A 6,328-nucleotide genomic window follows, 5' to 3' on the forward strand; every position below is an offset into this window, starting at 1 on the left:
TGCACAGTTCTGGTCTCCATATACCTTGGTTAGACCACACTTGGAGCACTGTGCACAGTTCTGGTCTCCATATCCCTTGGTTAGACCACACTCGGAGCACTGTGCACAGTTCTGGTCTCCATATACCTTGGTTAGACCACACTTGGAGCACTGTGCACAGTTCTGGTCTCCATATCCCTTGGTTAGACCACACTCGGAGCACTGTGCACAGTTCTGGTCTCCATATACCTTGGTTAGACCACACTTGGAGCACTGTGCACAGTTCTAATCTCCATATACCTTGGTTAGACCACACTTGGAGCACTGTGCAGAGTTCTGGTCTCCATATCCCTTGGTTAGACCACACTTGGAGCACTGTGCACACTTCTCGTCTCCATATACCTTGGTTAGGCCACACTTGGAGCACTGTGCACGGTTCTGGTCTCCATATCCCTTGGTTAGACCACACTCGGAGCACTGTGCACAGTTCTGGTCTCCATATCCCTTGGTTAGACCACACTTGGAGCACTGTGCACGGTTCTGGTCTCCATATACCTTGGTTAGACCACACTTGGAGCACTGTGCACAGTTCTGGTCTCCATATACCTTGGTTAGACCACACTTGGAGCACTGTGCACAGTTCTGGTCTCCATATCCCTTGGTTAGACCACACTTGGAGCACTGTGCACGGTTCTGGTCTCCATATCCCTTGGTTAGACCACACTTGGAGCACTGTGCACAGTTCTGGTCTCCATATCCCTTGGTTAGACCACACTTGGAGCACTGTGCACAGTTCTGGTCTCCACATACCTCGGTTAGACCACACTTGGAGCACTGTGCACCGTTCTGATCTCCATATACCTGGGTTAGACCACACTTGGAGCACTGTGCACAGTTCTGGTCTCCATCTACCTTTGGTTAGACCACACTTGGAGCACTGTGCACAGCTCTGGTCTCCATGTACCTTGGTTAGACCACACTTGGAGCACTGTGCGCAGTTCTGGTCAACATATACGTTGGTTAGACCACACTTGGAGCACTGTGCACAGTTCTGGTCACCATATCCCTCGGTTAGACCACACTTGGAGCACTGTGCACAGTTCTGGTCTCCATCTACCTTTGGTTAGACCACACTTGGAGCACTGTGCACAGCTCTGGTCTCCATGTACCTTGGTTAGACCACACTTGGAGCACTGTGCACAGTTCTGGTCTCCATATACCTTGGTTAGACCACACTTGGAGCACTGTGCACAGTTCTGGTCTCCATATACCTTGGTTAGACCACACTTGGAGCACTGTGCACAGTTCTGGTCTCCACATACCTTGGTTAGACCACACTTGGAGCACTGTGCACACTTCTGGTCTCCATATACCTTGGTTAGACCACACTTGGAGCACTGTGCACAGTTCTGGTCTCCATATACCTTGGTTAGACCACACTCGGAGCACTGTGCAGAGTTCTGGTCTCCATATCCCTTGGTTAGACCACACTCGGAGCACTGTGCACAGTTCTTGTCTCCATATACCTTGGTTAGACCACACTTGGAGCACTGTGCACAGTCCTGGTCTCCATATACCTTGGTTAGACCACACTTGGAGCACTGTGCACAGTCCTGGTCTCCATATACCTTGGTTAGACCACATTTGGAGCACTGTGCACAGTTCTGGTCTCCATATACCTTGGTTAGACCACACGGAGCACTGTGCACAGTCCTGGTCTCCATATACCTTGGTTAGACCACACTTGGAGCACTGTGCACAGTTCTGGTCTCCATATACCTCGGTTAGACCACACTTGGAGCACTGTGCAGAGTTCTGGTCTCCATATCCCTTGGTTAGACCACACTTGGAGCACTGTGCACAGTTCTGGTCTCCATATACCTCGGTTAGACCACACTTGGAGCACTGTGCACAGTTCTGGTCTCCACATACCTCGGTTGGACCACACTTGGAGCACTGTGCACAGTTCTGGTCTCCATATGCCTTGGTTAGACCACACTTCAGCACTGTACACAGTTCTGGTCTCCATGTACCTTGGTTAGACCACACTTGGAGCACCGTGCACAGTCCTGGTCTCCATATACCTCAGTTAGACCACACTTGGAGCACTGTGCACAGTCCTGGTCACCATATACCTTGGTTAGACCACACTTGGAGCACTGTGCAGAGTTCTGGTCTCCATATCCCTTGGTTAGACCACACTTGAAGCACTGTGCACAGTTCTGGTCTCCATATACCTCGGTTAGACCACACTTGGAGCACTGTGCACAGTTCTGATCTCCATATGCCTTGGTTAGACCACACTTCAGCACTGTACACAGTTCTGGTCTCCATGTACCTTGGTTAGACCACACTTGGAGCACTGTGCACAGTTCTGGTCTCCATATGCCTTGGTTAGACCACACTTCAGCACTGTGCACAGTTCTGGTCTCCATGTACCTTGGTTAGACCACACTTGGAGCACTGTGCACAGTTCTGGTCTCCATATCCCTTGGTTAGACCACACTTGGAGCACTGTGCACAGTTCTGGTCTCCATATACCTTGGTTAGACCACACTTGGAGCACTGTGCACAGTTCTGGTCTCCATGTACCTCGGTTAGACCACACTTGGAGCACTGTGCACAGTTCTGGTCTCCATAATATAAAAAGGATTGAGAGGCACTGCAGAAGGTGTACAAAAGGTTTACTGGAACGATACCAGAACTGAGAGGTTATACGTATCAGGAAAGATGGAACAGGCTGGGGCTCTTTTCTCTAGAAACGTAAAGGCTGAGGGGTGGCCTGATAGAGGTCGTTAAGATTGTGAAAGGGTTCAATAGACGTTGAGAAGATGTTTCCCCTTGTGGGGGAGACCAGAACTAGGGGCCATCAATATAAGATAATCACTAAAAATCCAATGGGGTATTCGGGAGAAACCTCTTCACCCAGAGAGTGGTGCGAATGTGGAACTCGCTCCCACAGGGAGTGGTTGAGGCGAATAGTATAGATGCATTTAAGGGGAGGCTGGATAAACACACGAGGGAGAGAGGAATAGAAGGATCTGTTGACAGGGTGAGATGAAGAGGGGGTGGGAGGAAGCTCGTGTGGAGCAGATACACCGGCACGGACCAGCTGGACTGTCAATACTACGTATTACTTTGTAGAGCGAGTGCAGTGGTGTTCCGAGAGAGTGAAGATACATCTGGGTTTCTGCCTTCCTTCCTCTCCTTAGGACAGTTTAAATTTAGACTAAAACGTTCGGTAATTGTAGGCAATCAGCAGAAGATGGCTCTGCTTGAATCCCGTCCTGATTGGGGCCTCTCGTCAGAATGCAGATTGCGGCTTCGCCATCAGCCTTCAGAACAAGCGCAGGGCAGTGTTGCTCAGCTGTGGGCTTCATCCAACATGTAATTAAGCTGTTATCTCAAGTGGCACAGCTTATCCGCTCTGGCTCGGGCAATCGTGGGCTCGAGTCTCCACTCCCCGGTGCCAGTACTGAGGGAGCGCTGCACTGTCGGAGCTTCCGTCTTACGGTTCAGACATTGAACCACGTCCCCTCCAACAGTACAGAATCCCAATGGATCCAAACCCCTTCCCATTCACTCCCACTGTACACAATCCCAATGGATCCAAACCCCTTCCCATTCACTCCCATTGTACACAATCCCAATGGACCCAAACCCCTTCCCATTCACTCCCACTGTACACAATCCCAATGGACCCAAACCCCTTCCCATTCACTCCCACTGTACACAATCCCAATGGACCCAAACCCCTTCCCATTCACTCCCACTGTACACAATCCCAATGGACCCAAACCCCTTCCCATTCACTCCCACTGTACACAATCCCAATGGACCCAACCCCTTCCCATTCACTCCCACTGTACACAATCCCAATGGACCCAAACCCCTTCCCATTCACTCCCACTGTACACAATCCCAATGGATCCAAACCCCTTCCCATTCACTCCCACTGTACACAATCCCAATGGATCCAAACCCCTTCCCATTCACTCCCACTGTACACAATCCCAATGGATCCAAACCCCTTCCCATTCACTCCCACTGTACACAATCCCAATGGACCCAAACCCCTTCCCATTCACTCCCACTGTACACAATCCCAATGGACCCAAACCCCTTCCCATTCACTCCCACTGTACACAATCCCAATGGACCCAAACCCCTTCCCATTCACTCCCACTGTACACAATCCCAATGGACCCAAACCCCTTCCCATTCACTCCCACTGTACACAATCCCAATGGATCCAAACCCCTTCCCATTCACTCCCACTGTACACAATCCCAATGGATCCAAACCCCTTCCCATTCACTCCCACTGTACACAATCCCAATGGACCCAAACCCCTTCCCATTCACTCCCACTGTACACAATCCCAATGGACCCAAACCCCTTCCCATTCACTCCCACTGTACACAATCCCAATGGACCCAAACCCCTTCCCATTCACTCCCACTGTACACAATCCCAATGGATCCAAACCCCTTCCCATTCACTCCCACTGTACACAATCCCAATGGATCCAAACCCCTTCCCATTCACTCCCACTGTACACAATCCCAATGGATCCAAACCCCTTCCCATTCACTCCCACTGTACACAATCCCAATGGATCCAAACCCCTTCCCATTCACTCCCACTGTACACAATCCCAATGGACCCAAACCCCTTCCCATTCACTCCCACTGTACACAATCCCAATGGACCCAAACCCCTTCCCATTCACTCCCACTGTACACAATCCCAATGGACCCAAACCCCTTCCCATTCACTCCCACTGTACACAATCCCAATGGACCCAAACCCCTTCCCATTCACTCCCACTGTACACAACCCAATGGACCCAAACCCCTTCCCATTCACTCCCACTGTACACAATCCCAATGGACCCAAACCCCTTCCCATTCACTCCCACTGTACACAATCCCAATGGACCCAAACCCCTTCCCATTCACTCCCACTGTACACAATCCCAATGGACCCAAACCCCTTCCCATTCACTCCCACTGTACACAATCCCAATGGATCCAAACCCCTTCCCATTCACTCCCACTGTACACAATCCCAATGGATCCAAACCCCTTCCCATTCACTCCCACTGTACACAATCCCAATGGATCCAAACCCCTTCCCATTCACTCCCACTGTACACAATCCCAATGGATCCAAACCCCTTCCCATTCACTCCCACTGTACACAATCCCAATGGACCAAACCCCTTCACATTCACTCCCACTGTACACAATCCCAATGGACCCAAACCCCTTCCCATTCACTCCCACTGTACACAATACCAATGGACCCAAACCCCTTCCCATTCACTCCCACTGTACACAATCCCAATGGATCCAAACCCCTTCCCATTCACTCCCACTGTACACAATCCCAATGGATCCAAACCCCTTCCCATTCACTCCCACTGTACACAATCCCAATGGACCCAAACCCCTTCCCATTCACTCCCACTGTACACAATCCCAATGGATCCAAACCCCTTCCCATTCACTCCCACTGTACACAATCCCAATGGACCCAAACCCCTTCCCATTCACTCCCACTGTACACAATCCCAATGGACCCAAACCCCTTCCCATTCACTCCCACTGTACACAATCCCAATGGATCCAAATCCCTTCCCATTCACTCCCACTGTACACAATCCCAATGGACCCAAACCCCTTCCCATTCACTCCCACTGTACACAATCCCAATGGATCCAAACCCCTTCCCATTCACTCCCACTGTACACAATCCCAATGGACCCAACCCCTTCCCATTCACTCCCACTGTACACAATCCCAATGGGCCCAAACCCCTTCCCATTCACTCCCACTGTACACAATCCCAATGGATCCAAACCCCTTCCCATTCACTCCCACTGTACACAATCCCAATGGACCCAAACCCCTTCCCATTCACTCCCACTGTACACAATCCCAATGGATCCAAACCCCTTCCCATTCACTCCCACTGTACACAGTCCCAATGGACCCAAACCCCTTCCCATTCACTCCCACTGTACACAATCCCAATGGATCCATACCCCTTCCCATTCACTCCCACTGTACACAATCCCAATGGGCCCAAACCCCTTCCCATTCACTCCCACTGTACACAATCCCAATGGACCAAACCCCTTCCCATTCCCTCCCACTGCACACAATCCCAATGGATCCAAACCCCTTCCCATCCACTCCCACTGTACACACTCCCAATGGACCCAAACCCCTTCCCATTCACTCCCACTGTACACAATCCCAATGGATCCAAACCCCTTCCCATTCCCTCCCACTGTACACAATCCTAATGGATCCAAACCCCTTCCCATTCCCTCCCACTGTAC

Source organism: Somniosus microcephalus, unplaced genomic scaffold (genome assembly GCF_052327205.1).
Source record: "Somniosus microcephalus isolate GS21.2 unplaced genomic scaffold, FLI_Smic_1.0 unresolved_chr9, whole genome shotgun sequence".
NCBI classification, from domain to species: Eukaryota; Metazoa; Chordata; class Chondrichthyes; order Squaliformes; family Somniosidae; genus Somniosus; species Somniosus microcephalus.